This window comes from Mustela nigripes, chromosome 12 (genome assembly GCF_022355385.1).
Source record: "Mustela nigripes isolate SB6536 chromosome 12, MUSNIG.SB6536, whole genome shotgun sequence".
Taxonomy (NCBI): Eukaryota; Metazoa; Chordata; class Mammalia; order Carnivora; family Mustelidae; genus Mustela; species Mustela nigripes.
The window spans coordinates 72480217-72495104 of record NC_081568.1 but is presented as its reverse complement, the minus strand read 5'-3'; the positions used below and the strand labels follow the sequence as shown (position 1 = coordinate 72495104).

At 41.9% G+C, this 14888-nt stretch overlaps 1 protein-coding gene across 3 annotated transcripts in view; it reads right to left on the bottom strand.

Moving 5' to 3' along the window:
• The window catches only part of PCBD2 (pterin-4 alpha-carbinolamine dehydratase 2), a 50226-nt gene that overhangs the window by 12260 nt on the left and 23078 nt on the right, over positions 1 to 14888 (bottom strand). The window lies entirely within an intron of this gene.

Genomic DNA, 14888 nt, shown 5'->3' with positions numbered 1-14888 from the left:
CCTTGATGCACTGCAGAGCGGGACATCTCCGATAACTCAAGCCAAGAATATGCGGCTCGGATCTTAAAACTGGCTTCCCCAGGGCACTAGAGACAATGCCCACAAGGTAGGAAACAAGCAGCTGGCTCCACTGTGCCCTAGGCTAACCCAGCGCCCCTTCCGCTGCTGGTAGTAAGTACACTACCTGTGAGGCAGCACGCTCACTTCTACACACAGCCCTCAAAAGCTGTGCTCACAGGACCATAACATTCCAGAGCCTTACAGAAAAGAAGTTCTTAAGTCACCATTTTTGGCAATTACCATAATATCCCAAACAGCCATATGGAAAAATAAGATAGCTTTTAGCTAATTACATGGTACTACCTTCAACATACACTGTTAAATGAAGCAAGGTGCAGAACAGTTTTCTTTTGCAGAACAAGGACTTATAATTACATAAGTAAATTCCCCCTGAATTCCCAGGCCAGGAAGACTAGTCTTTGGCGGAATAGACGCCTACTAGTATCCATTCTTCTCCAGGCAGCAGAGTTGAATCAACATCAACCCCTCTACCCACAATTTTACCTAAGAGCCCATCATTTCTGTTCCATTGTTAGGGAAAGTCCTCTAATTAGATAGATATCATCTATCTGATGTGTGCCCAAGAAGCATTATGGACAAGACGATCACAGACTGAGAATATCTTATCCCTGAAAAGACACAACTCATTTCTGAATTCCTCTGCACCTAAGTGTAAAGTACATTTTCCCACATCAACAGCCGCTACTATGGGGCATACCAACAGCTCTGACTGATGAGCTCCTTCTAAAATTTCTCACGATCCTTCAGTTTTGCTCTCTGGGATTCAGCACCTTTCACCAGTTTCCTGTCTGTCTTTTCCCTCTAAAGCTGAGTGAAACACGGGTTTCAAAAACACTCCAACAGGAATCCACCAGAGGAGCCATTTACGTGGAGTTCCCTAACGTCCAGTAACTTCTGATGCCTCCCTGTTCCCTATAGTTGCCCACCACGGCCAGCCAGCCACTTGGGAAATGTCCTGCTGGAGGCTGTCTTTCCTAATCAGCTGATAATCCTTGTTCATTAGCTTTCAGGGGTCTCATGAGGTGAGAGGTATGGCAAAGACCCCCAGAGTTTTTTGTTTTGCTTTAGCAAATTAGAATTTATGAATTAAATTCTTAAATAATAAGAATTTATGCTCCTTGGCATTGTCGTCATTATAAAGTTTATAAAAATTCACACTTTTATAGAAAAATACTCTTAGGCTTCAACGTTATAAGTCCAAACCACTAAGATATATGGACTATCTGGCCAAAGACATTTTTAGAAATCAAATAATAGGCAAAATGGCAGTGTTCTCCCGATCTTTGCTTCTTTACATTCAGCTGGCTCCTCTTAGGAGATGCAATTAGATGCAACTAGTGCTCACACTGTGAAATTCCAGTATATATCTGACATGAACTTGTTCTGCCCTATTCTTGTACCTAAGTTTCAAAAGACAGAGAGAAGGCTAAAAAGCTTCTGCTCCAACTGGAGTATTTTAAATTAAACTGCAAGTCAAGATCCGCCAGCAATAATTAAAAGGGTTGAGGAAGAGAAAAAGGGCTCAGAGCAGAAAGAATACCCACTCCCGCAGCACAGGGCGGGGAGAGTGGGACTCCAGGAAAAAAAAAATTTTTTTAAAGAACAAAGCAATACCTAATTTGGCTGAATTGTACAAAAAATACATGTTCTACAAGCAGTACACATTTTGTAAAGCAGAGCCTCATGTCACTTTGCATCACAAAATATCAATGTATAAAGAGGTCTGTCACAACAGCAACAAATTCCTACTTAGTCTTTCCTCTGCTTCCTTCTAAATGGGATCAATCCTCCTTTTAACAGTTTTTCAATAGAGTTTTGGCAATATGCGCCAATATTTTCTGTGGGAAAACTACATCACCCAAAAATCCTCAAGCCTGATCAGACATCCTGATAATTTGGCAGAGGACCTCCAGTGATAGATGGCTGCAATGCATCACCTCAACCAAACAGTCTGCCGGAACCCTTTCTCAGAAAACAGTGCCAATGCAGAAGCAGCCGGTGAGGAAAGAGATCCATCTCCTAAGTAGTCTGTATTTATTTGTTTCAATGTGCACACATAGGTTGTGAACTTGGAAAGGTCCCTGAACCTGTCAGAGTCTTCAGACACTGAGCTAAAGCAAACCACAAATATATTCAGAATTTATCCTCAACCTGTTATGAAGAGGCTTAAGGAGAAACCTTCCTATGGTTAATGGATTGAAACTAGGGACTTCTTCATTTCTGTGTTTTAAACCCTATTACTAAAGAATTAAAGAACAAACTCCGTGCTGGAGACACACACAGAGTAAAATAGACTTAGCACTTACCCTGCTTTTGGTATCAAAAGACTCAGAAGGTCTGGCGGATGGTGTCATCTCATCCTGAAAAGTTCTAATCCCAGCTCTGCAAATCCTAAACCTTGCTCACCTCCCCTCATCCCTGTAAATCAGAGACTGCACTACTTCATATCACTGTGCAAGATCTCATAAAAACACACAGAGTGCTCTGCATGCTACTGTGAGACACCAAAAAGGTTCCAATCTGCTTGAATCCTACACAAAGTAATTTTATGCCATTTTTTTTTTTTTCCGAATCTAGAGGATTTGCTCTGTGTGGCCAAATCAACTAAGTTGCATCCTCGACACAAATGAAAACATTTAAGTGTCTGTGATAAAAATTCACCGAGTAGGCTAGTAATTTAGGAAACAGTAACAAACAGAAGAAACATTTAAAAGAACAAATGCTAACTTAGGTCAATTCTTTCTGCCATACTCCTATATAAATTATCTTAGCTTCGGCTGTTGATCAAGTTGGGCTTTTTTGGGTTTGGGGTACTTTTTTTTTTAATCATTCATAATACCCTGAGTTGGGGCGGGGGGGGGGGGGGGGGCTTGTTTTCCTGGATGCATCTAAATGGGCAAGTTTGTTTTCCCTCTTGAGAAGGCTCCCATTTAGTTCCAGCCCAGAGGGGCTGCCGTCTCTGTGCAAGTGAGGGCTGACCGGCAGGCAGCACACAGCAAAGCCCCATCTCTGCACCAAGCCCCCGCACACTCACTTGCAATCCCAGCAGAGGAAAAGAACTGGCTCTAAAACCCCAGGACAAAGAAAGCAGAGAGATACTGATGCAGTGGAAGCGCTGTGCCATTTGAAGCAATTCCTAAAGAGAAAGTTCTTCTCTTTCGTTCTTATAAGTTTATTATTTCATACCTTATGCAAATCATACTTTATATATTAGGCAGTAATATTTTAGAAATACTCAAGTCAAATTAAAGGCTTCAATAGCCTTGCCAAAAGCACTGTGATTTTCCTATAAAAAAATTATTCCAATTTGTTGATCTTACATAGGATGAAACATACTGTAACAATCTTCATAATTTATGTCCTGTTGGGACACAATGATTTAAAGTAACATAATACAGAGCCGCATCATGGCTAATCTAAACCACCTGACCAGATAAACACCAGCTTCCCTTCTCTCTTCAGCAAGGGCATTTCTGTTTATTGTCATATCATTTCCTCATTCTAGGAACATTCAGAATAAAGGCAGCCAACCTGCATTTCAGTGGAAGGCTAAGCTGGCCTCTCCCATGTCGGGAGGTTTGTGCACACACAGGTACCAGTACAATGTCAAGGGCTTACAAGACAGAAAACAATCCAGGAATTCCACCCTCAAAATCATTTACAGCGAAGCAAATATGGATTCAACCAGTACAATCTGGACCAGGTGTGGTGTTATAAACCACAATCTTCAGGTTTAGGTTTTTTTTGTTTTTTTTTTTTAAAGTCACTGAAGAGGTAATTCTTTCAAACAAATTATGGGGCTTACTATGAGCCAAATTTTTATAAATGTTTCAATCATGCCTCTTGCTATGTGCACAGGCACTCATGATCTGATTAACTAAACTGGAACGCCCAAATTAACCAATGTCTTTTTGGGGCAAGGCATCTTGGTGGAAGAGAAAGACAAAGAGCCCCCACAGCAGGACCTCAGCCATTTCTGGTGCAGACTGCAAACTGCGAGGTTTCTCCAGGGCCCAAATCCCTTCAACCCTTCTCACAGATGCAAACCTTACTGGGCAGAGCGAGCCTTTTCAGGGGGACTTAAGGGAAGGGTTTAAAGTTTCAGTCGTGAAAGAAAAAGTGCAGGAACACATGTGCATTCAACAGATAACAATTCCCTGAAAATATTTTAAAACAAAACAAAACGCCTGTCTGACCAAATTTTTATAAACTTGGTTAGGGAAGAGGAAAACAAACAATTGTTTAAGGATGGTTTCAAATACTGCTCTCCGCTATTACTGAGAATTTTCAAAGGTTTTCATGCTCCATTGGAAACAGCTCTGCTTCACAAGCTGTTCTTGCCTGTCCTGCCAAAGAAATGGTCTGATACACTTTATTGCAAGTTTATCGATTTGCTTACCCAGGCAAATATATATAATTATCTCTGCCTATCAAGACTGGGGTACAATAGGATTCCTCCACTGAAAGCAGGGAGATGATTAAAAACCAATGGGAGGAGATGGGTTAGCAGACATGAGGCACATGCATCCCCACCCAGCCCCACGGCAGTGGACACTGCGACACCCTGACCCAGTGCCACCAGTCCCAGATCACACACAACCTGAGCCAACCTGACCAGAGCTGTCCCTCACGGAGATGGGTATGGGAATGGACACAGCAAGCAGATACATTTTTGGCACAACCTAGAGCCCTCTGATTTGTGAAATTCAACAGAAAATATACTTTGTGAAATCAAACAGAAAGTAGCCTTTTTCAGAAAACAGACATTCAGTAACTTGGGCTTGAATTTAACACTGTGCATATCTGTACAAATTTAAGGTGACCAACTATAAACCTTTACTGTTACTGATGGCATTATCAGTTAGCACTAACCAACAGTGAGTTCTGGTAAAAAGTGGTCTCTCGCCCTAAGGCACTCACACCTTGGACTGAGAGCCCACTTGCTAATTCTTGTTTTCAGTATGTTTGCACTGTATGTACATCGCCCCACACTTCCCGAACCACTTCAAAATCAGCTCACGTGGCTCTGAGGCCAGGACGACTTAGGTCGCTATGGATTTCTCCAGCCTCATGCAAAAAATAGGTTTCTCTGACGATGAAGAGTCTTGTCGATGAGCTACAATGTGACTGTCCCCAAGCCCTGACTTCTCACAATCCTGTACATTAACTTTGTTAAGAATCTGTACCCCAGAGAGGAATCCCAGCAATTGCATTTTTAGATGTCTACCCTAAGGAAGCTCGCACATCTGTACACAAGGAGACACAAGGATGCGAGTTATAGAACTGACAGTAATAATGAGCAGTGCCAAGAATCAAAATGTCCATCAGTAGGGGAATGGATAAACTTGGTCAACTTATTCAACTAAAATCAACTAAAAACAATTTTATTTGATTTTCAGAGGAACAGAAGATTTAAAAACAATCTACTAGGGATATCTGAGTGGCTCAGTCAGTTAAGGGTCCTGGGATCGAGCCCCGCATCAGGCTCCCTGCATAGTGAGGAGCCTGCTTCTCCCTCTGCCTGCCAACCCCCCTGCTTGTGCTCCCTCTGTCTCTAACAAATAAATAAATACAATCTTTTTACAAAATAAAAATAAAATAAAACAAAGAACCATCTACTATATGAGAAGCGGTGTAACGCATGGAGGGAGTATTAGTCTAGGAACCCAAAACCTGGGCTCTGTACCCAAGCCTTGAGCAAGCTACATGGCCTGCTGGGTTAAGACTCCATCTGGACACAAGGAGGTGAGGTGTACCAATCACAGATCACAGTGCCTTCACACACACAGTAACGCTCCATTAAAAAGAAGAGCAGCTAATAACTATAGCAGGTTGATCGTTCCTATTTTACAGAAGAGAGAATTGAGGCTCCAAGAGGGTAAGTCACATGCCCAGAGTCACACATCTCACAAAAGGTGAGGCTGGGATTCGAATGCAAGTACGTCCAACTCCAAAGCCTCCATGTGTATGTTTAGGACAAATCCCTGATGGTTATACTTTTTCCATTTCTCTCCTTTACCTAAAAGCTAATTAGAGCAAAGACGAGTTTTCTATAGTTTCTGTTTTCTAAGTGTAACTACAAGGGAAAAATTAAACGTAACAGAAACTTTAGAAAAAGGAAAAACTATTAAATTTTTTTTCCTGTGCCTTTTCTCCCTCAACTGTCATGATACTGTGTACCTTGAACTTTCTTATAACATTAAAACAACCTACTGATTTTTCAGTTACCCCCATGGTCTTATTTCTTTTTAGAAGCCACACAATCTCAGAGAGAATGGGTAATCTTCTCTTTGAGAAACTATTTCAGGTACATGGCTCAAGCATGTAGGAGAGAGACAGGGACACCAAATAGCTCTTTTTAAGCCAGGCCTTCTGAACATTAAGACTCTTTGAATTCTCTACCAATACACTGTGGAGTTCTAAGAGCAAAACCGGAAGAGTAACTATATAATTTGGGGTCTATGGAATGAATGAGAAGTCTTTCTTTAAATCCTTTTTTTCGGGGCGCCTGGGTGGCTCAGTGGGTTAAGCCTCTGCCTTCCGCTCAGGCCATGATCCCAGAGTCCTGGGATCAAGCCCCACATCGGGCTCTCTGCTCAGCAGGGAGCCTGCCTCCTCCTCCTCCTCTCTCTCTCTCTCTCTCTCTGTCAAATAAATAAATAAATAAATAAATCCTTTTTCTCAGCGCCCAGTGACAACATTAGATAACATGATAAAGTCCTATTTAGCTGAGCACCTATTAAAACAACCAATTAGCTCAGGTACTGTGCCAAACCCATGAGAAACTGAACCTGTAAAAACAAAAACTCCACCCACCAAACTTGAAATGACAGGGACGTTGTCATCCAATCTTCCAATCTGCAGAGAGTCTGCACTGTGGAAAGATTCCCAGAATTTCTATGGGACCCAAGTTCTTATCCTCGGATACTTCTTCCAGCCACACACGTGCCTGGGGCATGCCACCCAATCTTCATGCCCAGCTACCCTATTTGTTCAGGAGAGGACCACTCGCTAATGGGCTGTGGAAAGGAGGAGTCAGCATGCGTAACTGCAGTTATGTATTTCTGTCTCTAGTGCTTAGAGAAAAGAGTACAGATCTCAGAGGATCTGTGTCTTAGGCTTTCAAAATTATGATGCTGGTAGACCAACATCATAAGGTCAAAGTCTCCATTACCCCATGGGTCCGCCTAATCTTCCTCAGGCACCAAGGGCAAATCTGGGGGACATGCCTGCCCTGGTGTTCTGAGATGTATTCTTCATGGAAACCTTGACAATTGTAAGCAGCTCCAAATCCAAACACAAAAGAATATGGAGAGTGTGCAGGAGGTCAGAAGTAAATTCAGGGTGGTTCTGAAAGATGTGGAGCATCCAGAGAGCCACGTTTCATGAGACCAACAGGGTTGAGGCCAGCAAGGACAGCAGCGGTTACCTGGCCCTAATCCCCAAGGCTCAGAAAAGGATGCCTTGCAATTTCGAGTTTGAATTAATTTTCTTTACAAAAGAGATGTTCTGCTTTAACTTTAAATCCTTCTGGGGGCACTTGGGTGGCTCATCATTAAGCATTTGCCTTCAGCCCAGGTCATGATCCCAGATGCCTGGGATAGAGCCCCAGGCTCAGTGGGGAGCCTGCTTTTCCTTCTCCCCACACTTCCCCTGCTTGTGTTCCTGCTTCCCTTTCTCACTGTGTCTCTCTCTGTCAAATAAATTTTTAAAATTAAAAAAAAATAATAAGTTAAAAAAAAAAATCCTTCTGAGCCCTGCAGAATGTTATGGAAAAGTGCCTGAGTCATCCTGTGACACAGGAAGTCCAGAAACTGAGAAGGGAAACGTGTGCTTGAAGTACAAACCTAGCATGCCCACCTTGAATACTTACTCCTTCCCCCCCCCCCCAGCCTTGGCTTCCCTACCATGGCAGGAAGGGGGCAGACCAAGGATGGCAGGGTTCCTCCCACTGGGTGAAGTGATGACCAGAATACAGAGATAAGTGATGTATTCCTTGATGATTTAAAAAAAAAAAAAAAAAAAAAAGATTATTCTCAGAGCACAGATTTGGGGTCTCCCTAAGCCAGCAAACATGCTATTTTAGAAGGTTTGTTTCTTCATGTTACTTTGGGAAGAATCTAGAGTTTTTTTTCTGGCATAAATGACCTATTTGGGACCTCAGAAGTGTTTTTACAAGATTTGGTAAAACTCTGAGGTAGTTAAGTATCCAAGTTATCTTTCAGTTCCATATATTGGGAGAGTAGACCACAAGTCATAATGATCTGTCCCAGCCTTTCCAGAAAGAGTACTTGTGAACCTTCTTACATGTTTCATCTGTTGCCTTCCTTACATGCAATGAAGGTTTTGGGCCTGGAGATTGTGTCTACATGTGGTGGAGGCAGGATAGGATTTTAGCAGTCTCTGCTTTTTGGCACAGACTGAGGTGAGGCATTACTCTTTCTCCTGAATGCCTCAAGATTTCAGCTAAAACCCCCTCAAAGACGATGAAGGTTCCTAGGACTCAGATGACCCACACACGTTACATGGGCATAACAGGTTATGGATATAAAGTTCTAAAATTTCCACAATCTCAGGGGAAAAAAAAAACCTGAATGGTAGAAAATCAGTGACTGGGGGCACCTGGGTGGCTCTGTGGGTTGAGGCCTCTGTCTTTGGCTCAGGTCATGATCTCGGGGTCCTGGGATGAGCCCTGCATTGAGCTCTCTGCCCAGCAGGGAGCCTGCTTCCCTCTCACTCTCTGCCCGCCTCTCTGCCTACTTGTAATCTCTGTCAAATAAATAAATAAACTCTTTTTAAAAAGTTAAAAAAAAAAAAAAGAAAGAAAGAAAAAATCAACAATTGTATCAAGATAAGCTTATAATAAAGTTAGAAATCTTGTCTGGCCACTGTCCATACACCACTTTCTAAGAAAGCAGAACAATATCGACCAATGAGAGAGAAAGTTCTAAGTTAGTATATTCTCTTGAAATTCAATACTATTCAGCACTCTCATTAAATGTATACCCTTTAAACAGTAAATATGATCAGGTATATTTCAAATGTGATTTTTTGAAGACTAAAAACACTTGAAGAATGGATTTACTTGAGACACTTGGGAGGCTCAGTCGGTTACGTGTCTTTTTTTTTTTAAGATTTAAATTTATTCATTAGACAGAGAGAGCATGCACACACAAGCTGGAAAAGCAGCAGACAGAGGGAGAGGGAAAAGTAGGCTCCCCCCAGAGGGGGAGCCCAATGCAGGGCTTAATTCCAGGACCCCAGGATCATGACTGGAGCCGAAAGCCATCCAGGTGGGCGCTCCTGTGCATCTGACTCTTGATTTCAGCTCAGATCACAATCTCAGGGTTGTGAGATTGAGCCTTCCACTGGTCTCTGCACTGGGCATGGAGCCTCCTTCAGATTCTGCCTCTCTCTCCTTCATCCCTCCCCTCTCCCTCTATTTAAAAACAAAAAATAGATTTAACTTAAGAAAAATCTGCTCACAACTAAGGATAGAGAAGATAAAAGTTATATTAATATAACAAGTATTTACATTCCCTTTAAATAAAGCCTTTGGCTTTTACAAGTATAGGTAGGCCTTACTTCATTGAAAAGCTTAAAAAATTAGAGGTAAACAGATTTTTTTGATGCAACACCTTTCTGTTGCCACTTGTGAATTTATGAGTTAGTAACAAGTCTGGTTCCTTCAAAGCAAATGGGAAATGGTTTGGGCTTTAACACAACAATTTAAAACCTGGTAATAAATTCCTTTAATAGCATTCTAAATATACATATTAAAAGTAATTAAACTTTCTAAACCAATGCTTGAATTTCAGACAGCATTCAAGCATTCCTAACTTCATAACCTGCTAACTCTATCCCTTCCCCCTGCCCTGCACCGCCTCAGCACAAGCCCCCCAGCCTCTACTAGCACAAAATTAATTCAGAGGTTCATTTCCATTAGCCAAACGCCAATCCAAATTCCAGTCCTGGGCTTCCCAACTACCCCCCACCAACACCGAAAAGCACCATGTGACTGTCTCTGGTCCAAAGGGTGGGGGCTTCTCGAAAGGGTGACACCACCCAACCCGGAAAATCAGCAGTAAAACTCAGGGTGCCACTAAGAGCCACCCCGTATTACAGAGGTGAAGCGGTCAGTAAGTGGAAAAGCTACCTCAGAATATCTCTGCTGCCACTTCTCAGTAAGAAAAATCACTTTTAAGAACCAGTCAAAGCTCCATGAGAGGGGAGAGGCTCACCGAGCCACTGTCGGGTTCCAGTGTGGTACCCAAGGTCGGTGGCCACAGGACCAGAGCCTGAGATGCGCGTTACGATAAACACTGCAAGGCAGCAACAAGGTCGGCACAGAGGCGACGAAACTGCAGACCAAGAAGCAAAAAGCTCGAGCCCCAATGCTCACAAAGCTAAAACGTTTCCTCGTGTGAGAAACAGAACCACCACTAACAATTTTCGGAAATAATGTTTGAGTCTTGGCTCAATTGGATAATTTTGTTCTGCACCAAAGACAATTCCATTCAAATTCCCAAAGTCTATGGGTAGATCTGTACTAATTTCAAGACATAGTTTCCTTCCAAGCCCAAAGAAATGAAAGGCAGAAACCAGCGAAAGAAAAAAAAATAGTAACAACATACATGAGAGGGTTTGCCATTTTATGAAAAACAAATGAAGAATTACAGTCACATCACACTGATAAACTGAGAGGCTGCCAGTGGTTTTCAGGTCAGATGTAACATTTTAACAAATGTGATTGTTTGTGAACGAAATAATTCTGATCAAAAACTTAATTGCAGCCAAAGTGAGCCCTGGGCTGTGTCAGCATAATCCACTCTGACAGGAAGCAGTGAGTGGAGATTCCTACTGCGAACGGAGCACATGTGAAAGGTCAGCTCTGGCCTGGAACTTCAAAACCGTTAACGTGTAAAACAGTGTGCATTAGAGCCCGGAACGGCTAACCACTGGATTAGCGGATGTCCGCTGTGTGGGTCTGATGTGCTTTTGGCAGGTAATGGTTAATTTGTAAATAGGCAATGTATTGTGACTTTCTTCTGTGCCTCTTCCCAACCCTGGTCAGCAGAGCCCATTCTTAATTACAGACCCAGGGTATTACAATATTAGATAGATGACATGGGCTTGTAACAAAGTTTTGTATTTTAAAAATTAAACTTATTTTTTAATAATTTGGTAAGGAAAAGTTGTGTGTCACTAAAAAAATGAATGTCTGCTGATATAATGAGCAAAAAAATGTTTCATGTAAAATCTACTTGTCTATCCAATAGCAACTATATTATAATAGCCAAAATTTGCCAAGCAAGGATTTCATTACTAGAAATCTAAACTTCACTTAGATACTATCATCTGAAAAAAGTTACATAATGTTGTTTTGCATGGCTTAAAACAAAATTCTAAATAAAAATCCAGTTCTTACCACAGCTTTCATTCCTCAACATGAGATGTTAACTTATGAAAGAATCAGGCTCAAAGTGCCTTCTAAGCCAATGCATGCAAAAGTACCTCATACATACTCTGAGCTATCAAGTTGGCCCATTTGACTTTAAATTAGCCATTTCTCCCATATCTAAACCACTTCCAGCAACACGACATTAATAAGAGATAAAAGCTGACACTGTGCACTTCAATTCAGTGATTTTAGGATTTAACTCATTTCTGAGTTGAGAGAGGAAATAATACTTATCTTTGACAATAAGGTCTTCCAAAATAAACTTTATTTCTGTTCAAAATCAGCCTTCTAAGGTGGTGTCTCTCTGGTGCCGAACAGATGCAGCTGTCGGGCCCTCTTTAGGCTAAACCTAGGGATATTGACAGAGGCTCTGTGGCAAGGTAGCCACGTGGCTAGCACTCTCATGATTCCTATCCCCTTCAGAACATCAAATGACATGTTTAAAAACAAAACCACACACGGGCTTCTAAAGGCAGTGGAAGATGGAGGAGAAAAACTAGTGGCCAGCATAATTCCTCATGTTTCCACTTTCCATACACAATCTGAAACCTTTAACATATCGGGAAGATTTGGGATCTCCTCAACAGTCTGCCCCTCAAAGTACTGGGTATTCAAATATACCAGTCTGCCGCTCTGTCCCCAACAACCCCCTGGCCCCTAGGCCTGCAACACTGTCCCTGCCCCCTGCCCCCTGCCAGGAGCCTACAGTGTGATGGAGAAGACAGAAAGGCCAACCATGAAGACCTAGTACGGAAAGGAGGTAGAGGACTACAGAGCCAAGAAAGGCTGTGAGAGACTGGTGCTGGGCACACCCGTCTTTCCTCTTCACCCCTCTTTTCCACAGACATCTGAGTAGATACTGCCGGGCCAGTTACCCTAGGAGCTGAGTATATCATAGGTACACACACAGGAAGGAGACGTCATGATTCACCAAAAAAAATATTTTACAAGGCTCCAAACTGGTCATTACGGTATTTTTTCATACTGTTAAGTAACTAATTACACCAGGTAACACACTCAATGTATAATTTTGCCCTCACTCAAAATCATTTCTTCCACTCACCATAACATTTTCAGCCCAATTATTCTTGGCTACCCTTCTTCTTCATCAGTGAGGCTCAAGCTCAAAGAAGCTTACAAAGGTCCCTCCAGAAAGATGAGCAACAAAGCAGAAATGCCTCCACACTGAGTTCCAAACTAACGTGGATACGCCCACTCAGGTTCAGGAACCCCGTGCTGCAGTGCTGCATGCCACCCAACCCACAGGGTCAACACTTAGGACGCTCCCTCTCTCCCAGGAACAAGAGGATTGCTCAGAAACGGTGCTTATTTCTTAATGGCTTATATTCGTTTACACGTTAAAATAGTGAATGTCCAGAAAGCTGAATTTATATTTTAATTCAGTTCTGGACAGATGGCTGTATGGCTCAGTCATTAAGCATCTGCCTTTGGCTCAGGTCATGATCCCAGGGTCCTGAGATCAAGTCCCACATGGGGCTCCCTGCTCAGTGGGGAGCCCGCTTCGCTTGTGCTCTCTCTCTTTGATGAATAAATAAAACCTGAAAAAAGGGGGGGCACCTAAGTGGCTCAGTTGGTTAAGCAACTGCCTTTGGCTCAGGTCATGATCCTGGAGTCCCAGGATCGAGTCCCACATCAGGCTCCTGGTCAGAGAGGAGTCTACTTCTCCCTCTAACTCTCCCCCCAATTCTCTCTCTCTCAAATAAAATCTTTACCAAAACCATTTAGAATTATTATTATTATTATTCAGTTCTGGACTGTGAGTTAGTTTTCACAAATACAAAGAAATATGTTACCAGCTTCTTTTTAAGGACCCACATTCAAATGGGAGGACACTGAAGAAATTTATCATTCAATTCTTATTTGTAGAAGCAGATTCTCTGTAACTTGTAAATTATTGTGATTTACAGTGAATCATTATTGTATCCATAAATGCTGGAAAGTTGGTGAACAACATGATATAATGACACCCCAAAACAATTTTAGAACTGCAGGTGCACAAATCATAACATGTGGGAGATGACTCAAAGGATAATGGGGAATAAAACAGTTTAGGAAGGGTCACATGGAGGAGGGAAAGGGGCAAGGGCACACACCCCAATTTTCTAAGATGTCTGTAAAACCACACTACTCATTTATAGGCAGATGCAGTGGGGCAGGCAGGCATGGGCCACAGAGTCAACAGCCACGTTCAAACAAGCAAAGGCAAAATGCTCCGTAATTTACAACAACCCAATCACATCGCTCATTCTTTTGAGGTTAAATGCTACTGACATAAGTTCCACCTGAATCCAATCAATGTGGAGACGTTGAGAAGATTCACACGAAAGGACTAAATTTGTCACAAATGGGTTGGTTTCCGATCTTAATGTAGCCAAGTTGCTTTACTCTGACCTCCATTGAACAAATCAACTTAATGGGCACTAGGAGTGCTATAAAACTTAACAATGGAGTGATTTTTAACTTTTAAAATATAGTTATGAAGCAAAATGTTGGATAGCTTCTACAATACTGGAAATCAAATTAAATCTAGATGTTTTTTAACAGTCTTGACAGATATAATCCTAGTTACCATGTAAATTTATGGTAAGCTGCTGTGATATTAGCCACAGGTGCTACTTTTAATATATGAGCCGCATCTGGCTGGGAATAGAATTTCTCAGAGGACTGAAAATGACCTCACTATCAGACAATGGAAGGGAAAAAAACAAGACCACTGTGGCATATAAAACGCTGAAGATGTGGTCCACAACTAAATATTTCACATAAAATTCATTTTAACTCTGCAGTTATAGGTTAAAGGATATTATGCTTTCAATATGTAAGAGGCGTAGATATATTTCAGCCAAATAGCCAAAAGATTAAGAACGTAAGACAGTTATGAATGCCCTGGCTACACACAGAATGCTGGTTTTCCAACCTTTGATCAATGTCAGAAAAATGATGCAAGAAGACTTGAAAAGAAAATTCTTTCATGATTCCCAAGAACGCGACGTGATTAGACACCACCGAGCATACCAAACCAAGATGTGACAATTACTGATCTCCATGCAGCAGCAGCTCTCCAGTGCCTGGGCAACATCACTGGCTGGGTTCTTAAACTTCTGTGGAGTCATTCATCATGCCCAAGAAAACATTCTCATCAGGCGAAGTTTTTGAAAAATCACTTCAAGTAATTACCATTCTGAGTTTAAAACCCACCAATATCACCCACAAATACAGGCAGAGAAGACAAGTTTCTCTTACCTCTCCAACTCAAAAGTTAAAAGACAAGTATGTAGAAAACACGGGATTGTTTCCTTTTCAGAAACCCTTCCTGAGCCATTTG